The following is a 24207-nucleotide window of genomic DNA, read 5'->3' on the forward strand; positions in this document are numbered from 1 at the left end:
TGATCAGGTTGCGGACATATTTACCAAGATTCTCCCAGTTCAACTTCATCAGTCCCATGTTCACAAGCTGGCATTTCACTCTCCAAGTTCCATACCATCTTGAGGGGGAGTATTACAAGGGTCCATATCAGATGGGACCAACCTCTAATTATTCTCGACCCTTCCAGTATTTCTCCACCTGTCATTCTGTTATTTTCCAATAATGGGCTCAGATTCACATGTTGATTTGTTAGCCTAGTACCGTTAGTTGTTTGTCCTTAGTTTGTCCTGTAGTAGAGGACCAGTACTGCTTTTCTATATATGCTCCTATGCCTGTATGAACCTTTTTATGCAGTTTTTATATATTCATCTTGGTGGCTTTGCTGGGTCATTTCACTGCATCATATTTTACAGATTCTTGCATTGATGTGTTGATTAATTATCATCATTTGCATTTATTTTCAATTTGTCATCAGATAGTGTACTGTTGTTGGAGAATGCATGAACTGACTGAGCAATTGTACAAAGATGGCTATATCTGGCCTTGTTATTATGAGGTATATTAACTTCCCAAGAGCCTTTGGTAGATGACAGGTTGAGGGAGGAGATCACCTTTGTCATGAGTAAGTTTGAGATGAGAATCCAGGGGCAAGTTTAGTGGTTTAGCTTTAGACATACCATATTCCTCAAGAAAAGCTTTAGTATATTTTGGATGAGAGATAAAAAAATCCACCGAAAGATCTATCAATTTTAAGTTCCAGAAAGTATTTTGCAGGCCCCAAATCCTTCATGTATAACTTATTAGAGAGCATTTTCTTGAAATGACTAATTTGAGTATTGTCATTTCCACAAATCAGAAGATTATCCACATAGGTAAGCATGATTCTTATGTTTGCAGCTGATTTTCTCAAAAACAAGATAGCATTCTATTTGTAGAAAGGTCGACTCTGATACCACGAAGAGCAAGATAAATTGACAGCAACAACTATCTCAAGATAGATATAATCATGAATCAATGATATAAACAGAATAAATGTAAAGAATAAAGTAGAAATGTAAAATATATTGCAACTATATTATTGGGGACAGATCCCTTTGTTTAGCATATATAGCCTAGTTCACATAGAGACAAAATCTTATCCATACAAAACGGTAATGATAAAACTGAAGGAAAAGCAATATGTTAGAGTGAGCTGTAATTCTTCATGAGCTGGCATGTATTATTCCATTTCTCTCCTTAACAAAAGAAAGTATTTTTAATAAATGGAAGCCTGTGGATTTTATATTAGAGACAAGAATTACAAAAATAAAATTTTTTGGAATTCAAAAATGTTAAAAAACATTTAGGCAAAATATGATGAAGAACTTGAGAATTAGGTTGTCCTAATCTACAATGCCAAATAAATTTTGGTGAGATATTTGTCACACAATGAGATTGATAAGAAGGTTGATCTAGACGCGTTCCACATGACCTTTCATAAAGTCCATTCCTATTCCGGTCTCGCAACTAGGGCTTAGAATTTGTTTCGATTACCCGAATATCAAACCAAAATAATTCGGTTATAAAAATATGCATTATTCGATTTTTTGGTTATCGCAGGTCTTTTTTTTACTGAATAACCCGAAATTACCGAATTACCTGAAATATATGAAATATTATATATATGTTATTTAGTTATTAATTCATTAACCATAGGTTTATTGTATAATGCCCTAAACTTGGTAGTTAGTAATATTTTGCTCCATCTCTTCATCTTCCTAGGAGCCCCTTCTGTTCTCTCCCCCTCCGGTCGCTTAGTCTCCAGTTACTACTCAACTAATTCAAATATATAACGTTAATTAATAATTTGTTTTAATTAAATTACATCCAGCCAAAATCTGTAGTTTCTTCCGGTAGTTTTTTTTGAATTTTAATCGTGTTTCGGTAGCTTTAGTTGTCATGATCTTTAGTTTAGTTGCTAAAATGAAATACTAAACTAGTAGTTACTAAAAATTATTACTTTTTATAGTAATTTAGAGACCAAACCTCAACCTGCATTTGATATGCAGATGCTGCATCTTTATCATTCAGTAGGTGTGTACAATCTTTACTCTTGTTGCCTCTTCAAATACTTTAACATTAAGACTCTACTTTTTTTACTAATTCGGTTTATTATTTCGATTTTCAGTTTTAAACGAAATATTTATTTTAGTTCGGTAAAATAACCAAAATTATTTTGGTTCACTATTCGGTTATGATTTTTGCTCTTATTCGATATTCGGTAACCGAATTATATTGGGATTGAGATCGACAAACCTGAAAAATGAAATTTGCGTTTACTTTAAGATGATTTTAGGAACAAGATCGACAAACCCGAGATGTGTGACCAAACTTTTCATATAGTTGACACTGAATAAATTTTTGATTGACAAAAGATGGTGGCGGAAATGACCGCTAATAATTAGTAGTATTGAGTTAATTTTTGTTGTGTGAGTAACGCCAAGGTTGAGCAGAAAAGCGTTTTGGTGGTGTAATTTATATTGTGAGAAAAGTTTCTCTTTTCTGATATAGCAATAGTGATTGAATGCGACATTTTTTAAAGGACTTCCTCTCTTTTTTTAATGAATAGTTCATCATCATCAATGATTTTATTAAAGAGATCTTCAAAAGGGATTGGAGAATCTCTTGCACAAACTGTTGTAGATATTTCATGAAATCCAGGTCCCTGACCAGTTAAGATCTTATCAATTAGTTCAGCATTAGAGACGGGCATCACAGCTATAGCGAGTTCATCAGCAATAAATATGATTTCACGAAGATACTCAACTACTGATTTTGAGTGTTTTGAAACCTTGTGTAACATGTCCCGTACTAGCTACAATTGGAGCAATAGTTGGGTCAATAGAATCCATGAGAGCATTTTGAATCAGTTGATCTTATCGAAATCTAAATTTATTCTATTGGTTTTCAATTTCTTTATTGCATTTTGTTATTTTTGTGGGAGGTTCATGTTGGTTGCCATCGAGATGACCAAACAGGTCATGACTATGCATTAGCATCCCAACTTGCGGTTTCCAAGTTGGGAAATTCCGGCTACCAGTGAGTTTGATAGGAGGTTGAGAGGCTGGATTGAACTGAATTATTTGATTTGAAGTGTTTGTCGAATAAGAGTTGATGATTGATGTGCTCGTTTTGTTTTGGAAATTTTTATCTGAAAATGGAGTGGATGGTTTAATCCTTTTTTGACTATGATACCAGAAGAAGAATATAACTATTTGGAGAATGAAAACTCTAATCTCATTCAGTCACATAAATATTATATATACAGGTGTGTAAACATATCACACATAATACAGAGATTTAGTTTACATTTGAATATCAAAGACATAAGAAATAAAGATAAGGGTAGTATCTAAACGATAATGTGATATATAAGGCAAGAGTTAGTCATTAGTAGTTGAAGTCTTCAGGAGTTGTTAGGAATATAAGCAAGTCAAAGACTGTCCCAGTAAATGCATTATAAATATAACATAATATAGTTCCCTGGCAATTTAGGATATTGTTTTGGTATATCAATTTTAACAATATGCCTTACAATGATGCTTCATTGTTAAAATTATAATATATTTGAATTATAATTGGAGGGAAGAGAAAATATGATAGAAGAGAGAAGTGTAGAAGGGTAGAAAATGAGTAAGATAACCTTTTTATTGATTGAAATGAAATGAAGTATGCATATTGCTGCCTTAAAAATAAGGCATATGATTTATGTCCTAATCTTTTAAGGCACCACTAGTACATTGTCAGATTGGTCATTTTTTCAAAATGTCCTAAATCGTGGTTAAGAACACATCAATTTAGGACATTGTTGGATTTTCTCTCAGTAAAGAGAACTTCTTAGCCAAGAAATTTTACTTGACTGAAATTATGTATAATTTGTATAAATTGCGTTGGTCAATTTATCTTTATGGTGTTGATATGTGCACTAAAATAGGCCTGCTTTTAAAAATTTATGAATATACATATCGACCAATCTATGAAGATTCGTGATCGACTGAGTGAAGACATATAATTGACAGATGATAGGGTCGGCTATAAGCCTTAAACCAAACTATATGTCATAACTGATCATTGGTAATGTTCGATTTTAAATATAATTTTTTGCTTTCATTTGTAACTGGCCATTCGATTATGTCAGGAGTTTTGAAGACAATCAAAGTTTTAATTATATACTTACTGAATAGCAATTAAATACAACTTTATTGTTTATCGATCAATGGGCTAATACAATAAAATCACTAATACAATGAAATCATAAAAAATGAGACTGGAGAGCTTTTTCGATATTTTCAAATAATATGTCCTTATAAATTTATTGATTTGCATAAACTTATATTTGGAATTATTCGGATCTGTATAATCTATTTTTCTTGCAAGCGCATTACAATGATATAGGGTTCATCGATCCTTCTTCGTCCCATATTCGTTTTTTGACGCCTAAACCGTTGTCAATAATTTTTTATAATTTAGTTAGAGCGAAGGAAAAAAAAAAGTTAAATATTTGTATTCATTGTATAATGTGATATATGAAATATTGCCGCTATATTTAATTACAAGGACTATCCTATCCCCTTACGAGCTAAAATTAGAAAGAATATAGATTTAATATTATACAACCTACCTAAACGCTCAGCTGTTGTGAACATCCAGGTTAAAATTTGAGTCTTTTTCAAAAACCGGGTCAAGTCCCGATTCAGAGTCTAAAGTAAGTTGAAGCCTACTAGCCCAAATGCAGCCAACTTGGTTAAACACAAGACCACTACAGGCCCTCAAAAGATCATGATTTGTTGGTGCACATTGTAGTAGTAATTTGCCTTAAACTTAACAAAATTCCTAAATCATATCGATGTGGGACTAGGGTGTTACAAACTTCCCCACTTAAACTCTTGATGTCCTCGTCAAGCCTGAACAAATAACCCATAAGTCCGGATCATCCCTCTCTAGCTATTGTTGGATAATACCGGCTGACTTTGTATCCCCATTTCCGGATCTCTTTCCATTGCGGAATAATACCACCAATCTTCGTGTCTCCATCTATCATACGTGACAACTTGGGTAAAATTTCTAGTCTTTTTTGAAAACTAGTTCAAGTCCAGATTCCGAGTCCAAAATAAGCCGAAACTTACTGGCCCAAGTGCATCTAACTTGGTAAATAATAGCCCACCACAAATCCCAAAAAAAATATAATCTGTTGGTATACATAATAATAATAAATTTAATAGAAGTTCCAAATTTTATCAATGTGGGGGTGTTACCCCTGCGTAACTACCTATCTAACTAGAATGACTACAAACATTGAGACAAGCGGTTCTTGGGTATGTCTTACCCATTTTTAAAAGAAATATGTCAGTGAATTTCAATACGACCGACGCGCCTATGCAACCGGGAAGGAGCATTGAAGATTGTTGCACTATAATCAACTATCAATGTATCGTAGATAAATCATTTTTCTTCTTTTTCCATGTCATTTATTTTTTAAGAGATAATTTAAGTGGTAATAATTTACCTTAAAAAATGTAATCAGAACTAGTGAGATCCGGAACCTATTAAACACACATCACAATAAACAGTCAATCAATTAATCTTCCAAAAAAACAAGTATATAGAATAATTAACTTTTAAATCTACACATACTTGATATACACACACATATGTGAACTATCACATTACTTAAATTCCTAAAATAATAACACTCTAGACTTAAAAAAGGATTTTTGAAGAAGGTACACCAAAATTCATATCCTGTAGTATTTCCTTACTATTCACATTTATTTATTTTTTGTCCGTTCTTATATAAAAATTTATCCTAGAATAGATTTATTACATATGTAATCATCATTTTTTTTAAATTAAACTTATTTAAATAAAATTTACAGAAAACAATATTGTCCTTGTAAATAAATAAAAATAGTTGAAGTTCTTAGGAACAAATACAACAGTGTGAGTATTTATAAATTTGCTTTTTAATTTTATTTATTCATTTTTCCTTTTAGTATAAACAATCTCATTGGAGCATATCATTTTAAACATTCACAAAATTTTGATCAATCATTATTAATTTAATTTAGTAGACTTTTTTAACCAACCCGACCATTCAAGAGGTTTAGAGATTATATATATTTATCCATATTCAACACCCCTATACTAATACGCAACTAGTTTTGAATCAGATATTCAAAGGCATATAACGAAAATGGTTTCCCAAAATCAAATAAATATCATAAAATTAGAATATATATATATATATATTTCCTACAATAAAGGGAGGCTAACTTTTTATTTAAAAATTCTAATATACTCATTTTTCTTCATAAACTTGATGAAATATTTTCAAATTCTAAGAATACTTGAAAAATAATACATTGAACAAATAAATTTTGATTTTTTCACAAAATATTGCCCAAATATATATAGATTTTAAAATTTCTACAAATGTCATAACATTCATACCCTCACGTCAAAATGGGAAATTAAATATATATTGAAAGAAAATAAACATAATCATAAACTTGCAATTAATAGAACTTGATGTTGGAAAATATGGGTTTTGACCCTACGTTGTCAAGTCATGTTTGAGCCATATTTGAGTGAGCAGATGTTGCGCTGCACAACAAGTAACGCTTGGAATGTGTGCTCCTCCGTGAGATCTTTCGAAGATATTTTAAATTACTGAAAATGACCGAGAGATGAATGAGATATGAGTATCTAAAGATCATCCCTTAAAAGAGGAAATGTAGTTAAACAACCTTATATCCCACATTGAAATGGAAAAGGGGTTTCTATTCTTTTATATAGCACAACACTTTATTAGTGTCTAAATGTGTTACTAAGCTATTGCTCAATCCTCTACGTGCGCGCAGGGGATGCAAATCATGGGATTTTGAGGCTAATTCAAAGCTTGCAAAGGCCGCGTGGGTGATACGAGGACACGAGTGTAACAGAAAATTGGGTCGTCCAATCATAAACTAGTTTTGCTAATTCTTATTTTCACTGGGCTTTAGCTTTAAATAATTAATTCTTTTTTATACGGATAATTATAATTGATTTTGAAGAATATTAATTCGAATCAGTTACAGATTAATAGTAGAATAATTAATTAATTATTGAGTGGCATTTATGACACTCTATTATGCTCTAATAAGCTTTGAATTGATGCATATGTACTCAAGTTGTTAAGTGTTTTAACGTGTTTTCTAGTGTTTTTGCATTTCAAGCATTAATCTGTGAATCAGGTAAATTAGCATTGTTTTGGTGTTAATATGATGTCTAGGTGGTGTTGGAATAAAAGCTAGTGAAGTCCGGCTCGAAGCTGCAAGATAAGGAAAAAGAAAAGAAATTGTTTCTGACAGAAGTCCAACGCGCCCGCGCTGATGAAGCACGCGGCCGCGCCAGAAGTACAGAGAGCTAGCGCGCCCGCGCTGATGAAGCGTGCGGCCGCCCCGTGTCAGGATAATAAAATCCTGATTCTACTACAATTATATTTTCTGGACTCCTGGGTTGATTGGGCTGCTATATATTTATAAATAAAGATCATTTTGAAGGAGAGAGACTAATCAGAGCACGAGGAGAAGACGATAAGAGAGCTATAGCATAATTCAACAAAGGCAAAGATGATCTAATTTATTCTTGTGAATCTTTGTTTTGAGTTGTAATCTTGGATGCTTGGTTCATATTTTGTTGAACCTATACTCTTGTTTGTACTTGGTTTTAAATATTTGTTATAAAGACTACGTTTGTTATATCATATTTTCATTGGAACCCAAATTGATGATGAGTCCGATTATGGGCTAATCGTTATCGTGGGGTTCTAGCGGATTTATTTATGGATTTCTTTAATTAAATTGTTTGACGCCTTAATATGTGGTGATTATATGATATCCTAGTATTGGTTGTGCGTATTCGTCTTATGAGCGTCGCGAACTTATAAGATAGTATGTTAATTCTTAATGAAGCGAAAGTGAATTTAAGAATTTAGAACTTGTCATGCTAGCATAAGTTCATGTATTTGTTATGCATGATTCGTAAGTAATTTTAACCATCTTACTTGCCCTATGTAATCAAGATAGATAACTTGTGCTTAAACCGTTATGTTAACAAATTCTATAGACATATAGGGTCTCAATATAATTGGTGTTTATTCAGCTTCTATCTCTTTTGTGGATGTCTGGTAGTATGGTACTCGTGCAATGAAAGTTGGCGATTATCAGTTTCGTGTTGTCTGATTAGTGTCATCACCATTGCATGCTAAGGTTAAGAACAATAAGGCTATTGAATGAAGTATTTAATGAAGTTAGAATCTCATGTTTGCCATATTTATCAATTCAATCAATCTTATTCTCGTAGTTATAATTATTACTTTAATTCTTAGTTAAAAACAACCTCAATTTGTTATCGTCTAAGCATTGAATAATAACCATACATTGTTTCTTAGGTGTGTGAACTAATTAGTTAACCAATACAGTCTCTGTGGGAATGAACTAGAAAAGATTCTATACTACTTGCGAACTCGTATACTTGCGTGTAATATTAACGCGTATTTAGCGACTAACAATTTTTTGGCGCCGCTGCCGGGGACTGCAGTGTTAATTGATAGTTTATGTGCTTTCCATCAGTGGTCATTAAAGTTCATTGACTCGGATATTATTACTTATCTGCTTCCTTGTCTTATTTTAGGTACTCTAGTGAGGGTGTATGCATACGCGTTCACGTACTCGTAAGAGAATACTGGATAAAGCCGAGGAAGAACTTTTGGTAGTTCGTGGGGAAGTTGTTGAGGAAGAACAGAAGGTAGAAGAAGAAGAGAAAGTCGAAGAACCAGTTGTAGTAGCGATGGGGGATCAAGCAGAAAATCTGAATGCTTTGATGGACTATTCTCAACCTAAGATTAACGACATTCAGTTAAGCATCGTCAAACCAGCCATCAGGGCAAACACTTTTGAGATCAAGGCAAGCACGATTCAGATGATACAGATGATACAGAACTCAGTTCAGTTTGGGGGTTCTCTTACTGAAGACCCCAACATGCACATCAGGGATATCATCGAGATCTGTGACACCTTCAACTTTAATGATGTGACTGAAGATGTTATCAAGCTGCGACTCTTCCCATTCTCTCTAAGGGACAAGGATAAGAGCTAGTTACATTCTCTACCACCAGGGTCTATCACTAAATGGGAAGATCTAGCTCAAAAGTTTCTCACTAAATTCTTCCCCATGGCGAAGACTGCTGCAATCAGGAATGCCCTTACCCAGTTTGCTCAGCAAACTGGAGAATCTCTGTGTGAGGCTTGGGATCGATATAAGGAGATGCTAAGGAAGTGCCCACACCATTGCATGCCTGATTGGATGATTATTAATTGCTTCTACAATGGAATGGGTGCTACTTCTAGACCCATGCTTGATGCAGCATCAGGAGGAGCCTTGTGTGCTAAGAGCTATGATGAAGCTTATGAACTTATTAAACTGATGGTTGCTAATGATACCAGAATCCTTCCCAGAGACTAACTCAGGGAAAAGTCACTGGAATTATGGAGTTGGACGCAGCAACTGCTATCGATGCCCAACATAAGACTTTGATGATGAAGGTGGACTATTTGGCTAATTATGGAGTTAATCAAATCACCAGTGTCTATGAACTTTGTGCTGGTGCCCATGAGACTGATCAGTGCATAATTTCTAGTGAATCAACTTAGTTTGTGAGCAACTTCCAGCGATTGCAGCAACCAGTGCCAGCCACCTATCATCCCAATAATTGCAATCATCCTAATTTCAGTTGGAGCAATGCTCAGAATGCGGTTTAACAGCCTTATCAGCAGTACCCGGCTAAACAGTACAACCCCCCTGGTTTTCAGCAACCACAGTATGCACCTAGACAGCAACTCCAGCTGCAACAAGCCAACGAAAAATATGAATTAGAAGAGTTGAAGCTTATGTGCAAAAGTCAAGCTGTTTCTATCAAGACCTTGGAAAATCAAATTTGGAAAATTGCCAGTGCCTTGCTAAATCGTCAGCCTGATACATTACCTAATGACACTGAAGTGCCAGGAAAGAGGGAAGCTAAGGAGCAGGTAAAGGCAATTATTTTAAGGTCTGGAAAGGTTGCAAATTCCGAAAAAACTCAAGAGTTGACTGAAGAAGCTGAAGCTGATAAATAAGTAGTGCAGCAGGATAAAGAAGTGGAACCAAGGAAGACTACTGTTGAGCACACTCCACCTGAGGGTAATACAGGGGAGAAACAGATTTATCCTCCACCGCCTTTTCCCAAGCGGCTGCAGAAGAAAAAGCTGGACAAGCAATTTGAGAAGTTTCTGGAGGTGTTCAAGAAACTTCATATCAACATACCTTTCGCCGAGGCTCTCAAGCAGATGCCTAGTTATACAAAGTTTATGAAAGGTATTCTCTCGCGAAAGGTAAAGCTAGACGATTTGGAGACAGTCGCTCTCACGGAGGAATGCAGTGCTGTGCTGCAACAGAAGTTGCCTCCGAAGCTTAAAGATCCAGGAAGTTTCACTATTACGTGCACTATAGGAAAAGTATCTTTTGACAGATGCTTATGTGATTTGGGAGCTAGCATCAATCTGATGCCCTTGTCAATCTTCAAACAATTGGACTTACCTGATCCCAAACCGACTTATATGACCTTGCAGTTGGCCAACCGTTATATTACATATCCGTGAGGTATTGTGGAGGATGTCTTGGTCAAGGTTGATAAACTCATCTTTCCTGTTGATTTCGTCATTCATGATTTCGAGGAGGATAAGAAGATTCCCATAATCTTGGGAAGACCTTTCTTGGCAACTAGCCGAACTTTGATAGATGTGCAGAAGGGTGAGTGTTAGGAATATATGTGCATTAGTTTGATGATATGTTTAACAAAATACTTAAGTAGAAATCTAGTGTTTGTAGCCTCAACGGATAAGACCATTTTGGCTATCCGTTGATGGTGTAGCTTTACTTAGAAATAAGTCTAGTGTTATAGCACATTTCAGTCTCTGAATTTGAGATATAACTCTTAAATGTTGAGGGAAATTATAAGTCATGTTGACTACTAGAGGATATGCAGATAGGAAGGCCAATTGTAAATATTTCATGCCTTGTAATTTTGTATAAATGAAATGGTGTCAACGGATAACTTAAAGACCTTCAACGGATGAGAAACAAAGCTTCAACGGATGTCTCTAAAGCTTCAACGGATAACATCCTTCAACGGATGAGTGCATCAACGGATAGAGCTTCAACTGCTAACACATCAACGGATAAAGCCATCAACGGATGAAGGCTTCAACGGATGTTCTGTTAAATAGCAGTTGACAAGTGGTAGTTATACCTACAAACAGAGACACATGGGTTGACAGAGACAACTGAGATGTGGTAGCCTATTTCAGGAACATCAGAAAAAGCAGCCGTTCTACTCTAGCATAAAGAGGCAATAGTCAACAATGCACTGGAGTAAAATGGAGTAGAAACAAGTGGAAAACTTATTTTATTATTGTACTTTTTATCTTTGTCTTCACTTGTAAACTTGGTGATATATAAACCAAGTAGCAGCTAGTAATTAGAAGAGAATTTTTCCAGAGCTGTTTAGAAAAATCTTGAGAGAAAAATTATCTAGTTTGTACTAGGACGCAGCTGTGATCAACTTCTTGAATCACAGATTTTCTGAAATACCATCTCTGGTGGAACAACAATCCACCAGAAAAGTTTTTAAGGTCTGTTGTGTTCTTTACATTAGTGTTTGAATATATATCTGTCTGTATTAGCTTAAAGCAATTCATACACTTGTGTATCTTAAACACATAGCCTTTGAAACTGCTCAAAACTTGAAAAAGTTTTGAGATTTACATTCAACCCCCCTTTCTGTAAATCTCATTGTTAGTTCATTAGGAATAACAATTGGTATCAGAGCAAGCTCTTGACACACAAAGAGTTTAAAGATCTTGGAAACTAACAAAGATGAGTAAGAAGGATATTGGAGTAAAAATCCCAGTTCTTGACAAAGACAGTTATCACCATTGGAAGGTGAAAATGCACCTTCATCTACTCTCCCAAGATGAAGGTTATGTAAACTGCATGGAGAATGGTCCTCACATTCCCCACAAAGTAACCACAGTTGCTACAGCCACAATTGCTGTTGGTCAATCCATTCCAAAACCTAGAGCAGAATGGACAATGGAAGACATAGAAGAAGTCCACAAGGATAAGAAGGCTATGAACATTTTGTTTAATGGTCTTGACAAGGATATGTTTGATAATGTGATAAATTGCACAACTGCCAAAGAGGTTTGGGACACAGTTCAGCTACTGTGTGAAGGTACAGAACAAGTAAAAGAAAACAAAATGCAGCTTCTCATTCAACAGTATGAGTATTTTCATTTTGAAGAAAATGAATCTTTAAATGACACATTCAATAGATTCCAAAAGCTGTTGAATGGACTGAAGCTGTATGGTAGAGTGTACCAGGTGAAGGATTCAAATCTTAAATTTTTAAGATCCTTGCCAAAGGAATAGAAACCCATGACTGTCTCCTTGAGAAACTCTCAAGATTATAAGGACTTCACTCTTGAAAGATTATATGGAATCTTGAAGACTTATGAACTAGAGCTGGAACATGATGAGGTATTGGAGAAGGGAAGAAAGAAAGGAGGTTCAGTTGCCTTGGTAGCTGAAAATGAGAAAGAATGCAGATAAGAAACTGTGAGATCTACATTAAACTCCAAAGATGGCACAAGCAAATCAGAATCAAGCAAGGGTAAGGAGCAAGTTGCTGAGAATGAAGACAACTCCAGCCAAGATGACTCTGATGGTATTGATGAGCATCTTGCATTTCTGTCCAGAAGATTTGCAAAGATGAAATTTAGGAAAAACACTAGAGCCACTAAACCTCATAAGAACATGGTGGACAAATCCAAGTTCAAGTGTTTCAATTATGGTATAAGTGGACACTTTGCAAGTGAGTGCAGAAAACCAACTTCTGAAAAGAAGAAATTTGACCAAGTAGATTACAAAAAGAAATATTTTGATCTGCTCAAGCAAAAGGAGAGGGCTTTCATTACTCAAGAAAAAGACTGGGCAGCTGATGGAGAAGAAGAGGATGAAGATGTGGAATATGTCAACTTGGCTCTCATGGCTGATTCTGAGGAAAATGAAGTTAGTTCATCAAGCAACCAGGTAATCACTACTGATTTAACACAGCTTACTAAAGAAGAGTGCAATGATGCTTTTAATGACATGTCTACTGAACTGTATCATTTGCGTGTGTCTCTTAAATCTCTTGCTAAAGAAAATAGTAGGATTAAAGAGAACAATTTGTTTTTAAGTAATAGAAATGCTGTGTTAGAAGATAAGTTGATTGACCTAGAGAAAACTAAGCTACATTGTATATCTGTTGAAAATGAACTAGCTGAATCTGTTAAGAAAGTAGAAATACTTTCTAATCAATTAGAGAGAGAGCAAGAGGTGATTAAAGCCTGGAAGACATCTAGGGATGTTAGTGCTCAAATTGCCAAGGTCCAAGGAATTGAATCATTCTGTGAGACTGCCTGGGATAAAAACAAAAAGAAACTGGAATTAATTGATGGGCTGTCAACGGATGTGGAATCAACGGATGATGAAAATTATCCGTTGAAGGAAGAAAAGGAGCATCCGTTGAAGGTTCCTCAATTAAAATAGGCAGATGTTTCTAAAAGTGAAAATCTAAAGAAACTCAACAAAAAGTTTGGTTCAACTTACAAGAACTTTGTCAAAGGAGAAGCAAGCACATCCAAATATGTCAGTAAGGTGAATATAGGGCACATGACCTTAGAATAGTTAAAGAATAGGCTCAAAGTGGTTGAGGATAAAAAGGAAACTAAAAGGAAATCTAACAGAAATGGGAAGGTAGGGGTTAACAAACATAACAATTATACACCTGATAAGTATGCTCCTAGAAAAAGCTGTGTGCATTATAGTAGTGTTAATCATCTATCTGCTAATTGCAAATCTATTAAGAAAACTCCCATACCTGTGCCCTCTTCCATGCCTAATATGTCTGCATCACCTCTGCATGCTATGCCTGTTATGTCTCAACAGAATCCTTATGCACATTTTGCAAACATGCCATATTTTAACAATCCTTATCTTGCTGCTTTTAGTATGCCTCAAATGCCATACAATATGCCAATATGGAATAACATGCTTGCACAATCCATGCCTTATCAAATTCCAAATGTGCTAAATGATTCTATGACTAACCCTACACCTCAACCAACTACATCTAAGATCAAGGTTGACTCAAAGTTACCTAAGTCTAAAGATGCAGGAGGAATGAAGTCTAGGAGAAAGGCTAACAAGAATGGACCCAAGGAAACTTGGGTACCAAAATCAACTTGATTGATTTTATGGTGTGCAGGGAAAAAGAAGAAATCTATGGTACTTGGGCAGTGGCTGTTCAAGACACATGACAGGAGATTTCTCCCTGCTCACAGAGTTTAAGGAGAGAGCTGGCCCTAGCATAACCTTTGGAGATGACAGCAAAGGGTTTACTATAGGATATGGCTTGATTTCAACAAGGAATGTCATAATTGATGAAGTTGCATTAGTTGATGGTCTCAAGCACAACTTACTGAGCATCAGTCAACTATGTGATAGAGGGAATATAATTTCCTTCAATTCAGAAGCCTGTGTTGTCACCAGTAAGAAAGACAACAAAGTGGTTCTAACTGGAGTTAGAAAAGTAAATGTGTACTTAGCTGACTTCAACTCTACAGATGCAGAATCTATTACTTGTCTCTTCAGCAAAGCAAGTTCAGCTGAAAGTTGGCTATGACACAAGAAGCTATCCCATTTGAATTTCAAGACAATGAATGATCTAGTCAAAAAGGACTTAGTTAGAGGAATTCCTCTTGTTGAATTCTCAAGGGATGGTTTGTGTGATGCTTGTCAGAAAGGCAAACAAAGGAAAGCATCATTCAAAAAGAAGCTTGAAACAACAATTGATGAACCATTACAGCTGCTACATATGGATTTGTTTGGACCAGTCAATGTATTGTCAATTGCAAGAAAAAGATATTGCTTGGTGATTGTAGATGATTTCTCAAAGTTTTCATGGGTCTATTTTCTTGGATCAAAGGATGAAGCAAGTGAAATCATTATCAATCACATCAGGCAAGTTAATAATCATCCTGACTTGAAGGTGAGGGAGTGAGTTGTGTGAGCCAGGGGGAGCCCCTGATGCAAGAACATAGAGAAAATGAGAGAAAGGTAGGTACAGCTGATATAAGGATGGATCCAGCCATTGCTAGTGAGTCAATGATTGTAAATGATGCTGAAAAGGAAAGACAATTTCAGCAACATTACAAAGCTGTAATTGATAACATTTCCTTGGATGCTGACACTTTTACTCATCCTGTTTCAGCCTATCAATTGTTGGCTGTACAGGGCAATGTGGAGGCAGAAAAGACACTACATCTAGTACATACAACAGCATCTCTTCAAAGGGACAAAGCTGCTATTAACAAGATGCCTTCAAAAGCTGGTGAGTCATCTGAAGTATTTGGAGTAAATTCTGATGATGATGACTTTGTTTCTTCAGATGGAAGCATGAACTTAGGGGGAGATGAAGGCCCTAGTTCTATTCCAAATCTACCTGAATGGGCCTTAACAAAGGAGTCTACAACAGGGCAATTCAATGTCTCCTTAGTCAAACAAATCAGTACTATCAAACAGGCCATTCAGAAAACTTCTCATGCTGGTACAAAGGCTATCCTTACAGCTCACTTGGACTCACTGCATCTCATGAAGTTGCAGCAAGTAAGACAGAATCTGAGTGTGGATGAACTCAGAAAGGATATTGCTGACTTGAAATCCTACAATTCTGAAAAATTGGATTCAGTCATGCCCTATGGTACAATGCAGGACATTTTGTTGAGATTGAAAAAGGAATCACATACTGAAAAGAGGCTGGCCAAATTGGAAGACAGAGTTCAAGTTATTGAAGATTCTGTGGCCACCATTCTTCACAACCAACAATCTCAAACAAATCTACTTATGCAGCTGGCAAAAGCACAGGGCTTGACCCCTCTCCTTGATGATAACAAAAAGGGGGAGAGTAAAAGGGAAGGGGAAGGAGAGCCATCTACAAAAATCCAAATATCTAAAGTGCTAGTTCCTGCCATCACTACTTCTCCAATCATTCAAATCAAAGGAAAGCCTGATGGAATTGATTTAATCCAGCTAGCAGCAGCTGAAATTCAAGTGAAAGAGCAAAGGAGGAGAATTGATGAAAGGGTACAACAGTTGTTTGGCTCTACACAAGATAAATCAATATCTGTGAAACATAGCACAAAGGTTGAACCAATCAATATGGAGCACAAGCCAGAAAGGGGAAATAAGGTTGGAGAGACTTCTTTCAAGAATCTAAAACCTATGGTTCTCAAGCCCAACACTAGATCCAGCAAGGACTCCACAAAGAACCCTCTAAACTTTGCTCAGATGAAAGAAGTGGACTTTCCTCTTCCAAAGCCTGATGAAGACAAAGTTTTGGGTACTAGCATCATAAAACACAAGGAGACCATGGATGAGGCAGTAAGGAGAAACATGGCTATTATCTTTAGAGAGGGAAAGAGCATATGTGTGATGCAAGGACATCCCAAATTCTCAATAGCCAAGAGGGAAGAAACCAAAAGGTTAAAGAAAGAAGCTGAAAAACTCAAGGCTGACAAAAGAGCACAAGCAAAGCTTGAACAAAAGCTAAAGTCAAGTCTAGTTGAAAATGAGAAAGGAATTGAAGTCAGGGGTGAAGACAAGATTGCAAACTTAGATGAGGTTTTTGGGAGTATATTTGGTGAAAGTATGGAGGAAAAAGAGGAATGGCAGAAGGGAAACAGAAGAAAGGCCAAGGCACATAGAAGGAGTGAAGGCAACACTGAAGAAACTAAATCTCTACCTTCCATACCTGAACCCTTTGTTGCTGATCCCACTATAAACATCCATGGTGAACCAATCATCCCAAAAGAGGAACCTATTGATTGGGACACCATCAATTTGCCTACCTTTTTAACCACTCTTCCACTACCAAAGAAACAGAAAAGAAAATCCAAATCTACACCTCCCCTAAACTCTAAGAAATTCACTCAAAAACATAAACCTAACCCTAAGCCACCCATTTCTAAAGATGATTATGTTCACATCTGTGACATAAAAGAAATTTCAGACATTGAACTCTATCTGGATGAGCTGGAGGATGTAAGGGGAATTGCTGCCTATAGACAGCTACCAGAGAGATTGGTGTTCAGATACAAAGGAGCTGGGGAAAGAACATGGCCTCTCTACAGGATTCTGAATGAAGGCTACTCTACCTTGATCAGAGTCTTTTCAGCCATACAAAAGGATTCTGGCTTTACCAGGACTGCCAAGACTGAAATTCTCAACAAGATTGCCAACATAAGGAAAACTTGGAGGGAGCCCAATGCTTTGCCCAGAACCTTACTCATTCAAGAAAGGGGAACTACAATTCACAAATCACCTCATTGGTTGATGAAATTCAGAGATGATAAAGGAGTCAGAAGATTTTTCAGACTTGAAGACCAACTCAAGATTGCCAGCAATGAAACTCTCAAAGAAATGCAATCTAAGTTGGATATCAGTGATGAAGATGAAGCTGAATTCTTCAGACAACTCCAACTCCAAATTGAGGAAAATGACAAAGGGCTAGGAAAGAAAACCAGGGATCAAAGAAGAAAAAGATGATTTGCTCAGGCTAGAGGAGCACCCTTGGAAATACTGTAAAACTTCAATTACCTTCTAGTACATACACTTTTGCAGCACTTTTGAATTTCTACTTAGTTTCAGTTCATATATTTGTTAAGTGTTTTGTTATCATCAAGTTAACCTTGAATTTATGTCTATAATTCTTATAGACATAAATAGGGGGAGATTGTTAGGAATATATGTGCATTAGTTTGATGATATGTTTAACAAAACACTTAAGTAGAAATCTAGTGTTTGTAGCCTCAACGGATAAGACCATTTTGGCTATCCGTTGATGGTGTAGCTTTACTTAGAAATAAGTCTAGTGTTGTAGCACATTTCAGTCTCTGAATTTGAGATATAACTCTTAAATGTTGAGGGAAATTATAAGTCATGTTGACTACTAGAGGATATGCAGATAGGAAGGCCAATTGTAAATATTTCATGCCTTGTAATTTTGTATAAATGAAATGGTGTCAACGGATAACTTAAAGACCTTCAACGGATGAGAAACAAAGCTTCAACGGATGTCTCTAAAGCTTCAACAGATAACATCCTTCAACGGATGAGTGCATCAACGGATAGAGCTTCAACTGCTAACACATCAACGGATAAAGCCATCAACGGATGAAGGCTTCAACGGATGTTCTGTTAAATAGCAGTTGACAAGTGGTAGTTGTACCTACAAACAGAGGCACATGGGTTGACAGAGACAACTGAGATGTGGTAGCCTATTTCAGGAACATCAGAAAAAGCAGCCGTTCTACTCTAGCATAAAGAGGCAATAGTCAACAATGCACTGGAGTAAAATGGAGTAGAAATAAGTGGAAAACTTATTTTATTATTGTACTTTTTATCTTTGTCTTCACTTGTAAACTTGGTGATATATAAACCAAGTAGCAGCTAGTAATTAGAAGAGAATTTTTCCAGAGCTGTTTAGAAAAATCTTGAGAGAAAAATTATCTAGTTTGTACTAGGACGCAGCTGTGATCAACTTCTTGAATCACAAATTTTCTGAAATACCATCTCTGGTGGAACAACAATCCACCAGAAAAGTTTTTAAGGTCTGTTGTGTTCTTTACATTAGTGTTTGAATATATATCTGTCTGTATTAGCTTAAAGCAATTCATACACTTGTTTATCTTAAACACATAGCCTTTGAAACTGCTCAAAACTTGAAAAAGTTTTGAGATTTACATTCAACCCCCCTTTCTGTAAATCTCATTGTTAGTTCATTAGGAATAACAGTGAGCTCACAATGCGAGTTCAGGATCAGGATGTTACTTTTAATGTGTTCAATGCTATGAAATTTCCTACTGATAATGAGGAATGCTTAAAAGTAGAGTTGGTCGATATGGTGGTCACATCGGAACTTGATTAATTGCTAAGGTCCGATCCCTTAGAAAAAGCCTTGTTGGGAAATTCGGATAGTGAAGATGACGAATGTGAAGAACAATTGCAGTATTTAAATGCTTCTCCATGGAAAAGAAAGATTGACATGCCTTTTGAATCTCTAGGAATGGAGGAATTGAGCAAGGCTCCTAAACGCCTTAAGCCATCTATTGAGGAAGCTCCTACTCTTGAGCTTAAGCCTTTACCTGAGCATTTGAGGTATGCGTTTTTAGGTGATGCATCTACACTGCCTGTTATTATTGTATCTGACCTTTCAGGTAGCGATGAGGAAAAGCTCTTGAGGATTCTGAGAGAGTTCAAATCGGCAATTGGATGGACTATAACAGATATCCAGGGAATCATCCCTTCTTACTGTAAGCATAAAATTCTGCTAGAGGAAGGTAGCAAGCCTACGGTCGAGCAGCAAAGAAGACTTAATCCTATCATGAAAGAAGTCGTGAAGAAAGAAATCCTTAAGTGGATAGATGCAGGGATCATCTATCCTATTGTTAGGTCCCGAATTATCGTTGAAAGGGGGTTGAATACGATAATCACTAAATTAAAAATTCTTTCAAATCTTTAGCGGATATAGATTTAGTGCTCGATTAGTGGTTTCGTATTCTTGAGATGAATAGTGTTTGGGGATATAAAATGAGGAACACAAGATATTCGGGGAAGTATATAATCATATATAAATCCGCGAGGGGTGTTGCTACACTCCGGTAAATAAATTAACCGGCTACAATCTAAGAACAACAAAGTTCCTAGCTTCTACAAAGATTTACAAATCAAATCCTATACAATGATCTAGATTTTGTTTGTCTAAGGATTTAGTTACCGGGTAATGATTATAATGCCCTTATGAATATACAAGAGTTAAATCGGGAATTATAACATTACTCCGGTGAGAAGTTAAACGGATATCAATGTGTTGAGCTTCTCTGTATTCTCTTTATTTATTGTTTTCATCACCTCTCGTGAGAGAGAAGATGAACAAAACTTCTTAACAATAATAATTTTGATTGTTATATATTATGCTTCTCTGTGTAGACTTTTAATTCATTTGGATCGGTGGCAGCTTTGTGTCCACAAATATCCTTAAATTGCTACTGTATAATTCACTGGAAAATCAACCCAGTGTTCTATGGCGACTGGAGTATCCTTTGACTTTTCTTCTATGGTGACCAACATCTGTGTGGCTCTATGGCGACCAATTGAGCTTTGTGGCGACCAATTGAGCTCTATGGCGATCACTTGAGCTCTATGGCGACCACTGGAGCTCTATGGCGATCACTGGAGCTCTATGGCAACCACTGGAGCTCTATGGCGACCACTGGAGCCCTATGGCGACCACTGGAGCTCTATGGCGACCATACTTACACTTCTATGGTGACTAGAGTGAAGAGTCTTCTGCCTTAGAATATTTTGCTTCTGTTTTGCCATTTTTCACTGTATCAACACCTTCTTCTGATATGAATTAAAATCTCTTCTTGTATACTGATGTTTGGTGCACTGGTCTGGTTCACAAACAACTATCATTGAGAGAACCTAATTCAATTTATCTTGTGTTTCTGAGTTGATACAGATTTGTTGAATATCCATTGCTTCTAGCACTGACTGTCAATAAATAACTGTAATTTCACTAAAATCCTTTCTGGTACTTTAAACAACGTCTTCATTGCTACTACATTCTTGAACACTTCATTCACTATTCTTCACCGACACTTGAACATATAAATGAGCTCCTATCAGTGAGTATAACTTCAAGACTGCAGTTGTCTTCTTTAACCTCTGTTTATACCATGTCTTCAATTCTTCAGATTCCTATGCTTCATACACTATCTATCTTAAATCAATATCAATACACTGAAATCTTCTGGTAGCACTTTATACACTGAATCTTCATCATTTCTGAAACCCTGAAAGTCTTTAACCTTTATTCTTCACTGAGGCATGAACATATTAATAAACTTCTTTCAGTGACCTGTAAATAGACTTCAAGTCTGTTATTCCTAGAAGACTAACAATGAGATTTACAGAAGGGGGGTTGAATGTAAATCTCAAAACTTTTTCAAGTTTTGAGCAGTTTATAAAGTTGTGTGTTCAAGAAGAACAAGTGTGTGAATTGCTTTAAGCTAATACAGACAGATATATATTCAAGCACAAATGTAAAGAACACAACAGACCTTAAAAACTTTTCTGGTGGATTTGTTGTTCCACCAGAGATGGTATATTAGAAAATCTGTGTTCAACAATGTTGATCACAGCTGCATCCTAGTACAAACTAGATGAATTTTCTCTCAAGATATTTCTTAACAGCTCTGGAAAAATCTCTCTAATTACTAGCTTCTTCTTGGTTCATATATATTACCAAGTGTACAAGTGAAAAACAATATAAAATTACAATAGTAAAATAAGTTCTTCACTTGCTTCTTTTCCTGTTCACTCAAGTACTTTGTTGACTATTGCAACTTTTGTACAAAAGAAGAACGGCTGCTTTTTCTGTTGATCCTGAAATTCGGCTACCACATCTCAGTTTTCTCTGTCAACCCACGTGCCTCTGCTTGTAGGTACAACTACCACTTATCAACGGCTGATTAGCAGAACATCCGTTGAAGCTTTCATCCGTTGATGACTTCATCCGTTGAAGGATGTTATCCGTTGAAGCTTTCATCCGTTGATGCTCTCATCCGTTGAAGGATGTTATCCGTTGAAGCTTTCATCCGTTGATGCTCTCATCCGTTGAAGGATGTTATCCGTTGAAGCTTTAGAGACATCCGTTGAAGCTTAGCTTCTCATCCGTTGAAGGTCTTTTAAGTCATCCGTTGATACCACTTCATTTATACAAAATTACAAGGCATGAAATATTTACAATTGGCCTTCCTATCTGCATATCATCTAGTAGTCAACATGACTCATAGTTTCTCTCAACTTCTAAGAATTACAATTTTAAATACAGAGACTGAAATATGCTACAATACTAGACTTATTTCTAAGTAAAGCTACACCATCAACGGATAGCCAAAGTGGTCTTATCCGTTGAGGCTACAGACACTAAATTTCTACTTAAGTGTTTTGTTAAACATATCATCAAACTAATGCACATATATTCCTAACAATCTCCCCCTATTTATGTCTATAAGAACTGTAGGCATAAATTCAGAGTTAACTTGATGATAACAAAACACTTAACAAATATTTGAATTGAAACTAAGTAGAAATATAAAAAGTGCTGCAAAAGTGTATGTACTAGGAGGTAATTGAAGATTTACAGTATTTCCAAGGGTGCTCCTCTAGCCTGAGCAAAACATCATTTTCTTCTTTGTTCCCTGGTTTTCTTTCCTAGCCCTTTGTCATTTCCCTCAATTTGGAGTTGGAGTTTTCTGAAGAATTCAGCTTCATCTTCATCACTGATATCCAACTTAGATTGCATTTCCTTGAGAGTTTCATTGCTGGCAATCTTGAGTTGGTCTTCAAGTCTGAAAAATCTTCTGACTCCTCTGTCATCTCTAAATTCCATCAACCAATGAGGTGATTTGTGAATTTTAGTTCCCCTTTCTTGTATGAGTAAGGTTCTGGGCAAAGCATTTGGTTCCCTCCAAGTCTTCCTTATGTTGGCAATCTTGTTGAGAATTTCAGTCTTGGCTGTTCTGGTAAAGCCAGAATCCTTTTTGATGGCTGAAAAGACTCTGATCAAGGTAGAGTAGCCTTCATTTAGAATCCTGTGGAGAGGCCATGTTCTTTCCCCAGCTCCTTTATATCTGAACACTAATCTTTCTGGTAACTGTCTGTAGGCAGCTATTCCCCTTACATCCTCCAGCTCATCCAGATAGAGTTCAATGTCTGAAATTTCTTTTATGTCACAGATGTGAACATAATCATCTTTAGAAATGGGTGACTTAGGTTTAGGTTTTTGTTTTTGAGTGAATTTCTTAGAGGTTGTGGGAGGTGTAGATTTTGGTTTTCTTTTCTGTTTCTTTGGTGGTGGAAGAGTGGTTAGAAAGGTAGGCAATGTGATGTTGTCCCAATCAATAGGTTCCTCTTTTGGAATGATTGGTTCACCATGGATATTTATAGAGGGATCAGTAACAAAAGGTTCAGGTATGGAAGGTAGTGGTTTAGATGTAGATTTGGTATCTTCAGGGTTATCTTCACTCCTTCTGTGTGCCTTGGCCTTTCTTCTGTTTCCCTTCTGCCATTCCTCTCTTTCCTCCATATTTTCACCAAATATGCTCCCAAGAACCTCATCTAAGTTAGCAATCTTTTCTTCACCCCTGACTTCAATTCCTTTCATTTCTTCAACTTGGCTTGACTTTAGCTGTTTTTCAAGCTTTGCTTGTGCTCTTTTGTCAGCCTTTAATTGCTTGGCTTCTTCTTTCTTAGCTATTGAGAATTTGGGATGTCCTTGCATCACACATATGCTCTTTCCCTCTCTAATGATAATAGCTCTATTTCTCCTTACAGCCTCATCCATGGACTTTTTGAGATAGGCAATACTCCTGCCTAAGATCTTGTTCTCATCATCTTTTGAAGGAGGAAAGTCCACTTCTTTTAAAGGATTCTTTGTTGAGTCCTTATTGGATCTTTCATTGGGCTTGAGGATTATAGCTTGTAGCTCTTTGGAAGAAGCTTCTCCATCCTTAAGACTCCCTACTGGCATGAGCTCCATGTTGATTGGTTCAATCTTTGTGCTAAATTTCACAGATGTTGATTTGTTTTGTGTAGAACCAAACACCAATTGCAACCTTTCATCAATTCTCCTCCATTGTTCTTTCATTTGTATTTCAGCTGCTGCTAGCTGAATCAAATCAATTCCATCAGATTTTCCCTTGATTTGAATGATTGGAGAGGTAGTGATGGCAGGAACTAGCACTTTAGATATCTGAATCTTTGTAGAGGGCTCTCCTTCCCCTTCCCTGTTATTCTCCCCCTTTTTGTTATCATCAAGGAGAGGGGTCAAGCCTTGTGCTTTTGCCAGCTGCATTAGGAGATTGGTTTGAGATTGTTGGTTGAGAAGAAGGGTGGCCACAGAATCTTCAATTCCTTGAACTCTGTCTTCCAACTTGGCCAGC

At 36.3% G+C, this 24207-nt stretch overlaps 1 non-coding gene across 1 annotated transcript; it reads right to left on the minus strand.

Moving 5' to 3' along the window:
• Positions 1-9247: 9247 nt before the first annotated feature.
• On the minus strand, positions 9248-9354 carry LOC141694887 (small nucleolar RNA R71). The gene has a single exon (XR_012564166.1). It is a non-coding gene; the product is annotated as a small nucleolar RNA R71 (small nucleolar RNA).
• Between the last annotated feature and the right edge of the window lie 14853 nt (positions 9355-24207).

This window comes from Apium graveolens, chromosome 10 (assembly GCF_009905375.1).
Source record: "Apium graveolens cultivar Ventura chromosome 10, ASM990537v1, whole genome shotgun sequence".
In the NCBI taxonomy this organism is placed as follows: Eukaryota; Viridiplantae; Streptophyta; class Magnoliopsida; order Apiales; family Apiaceae; genus Apium; species Apium graveolens.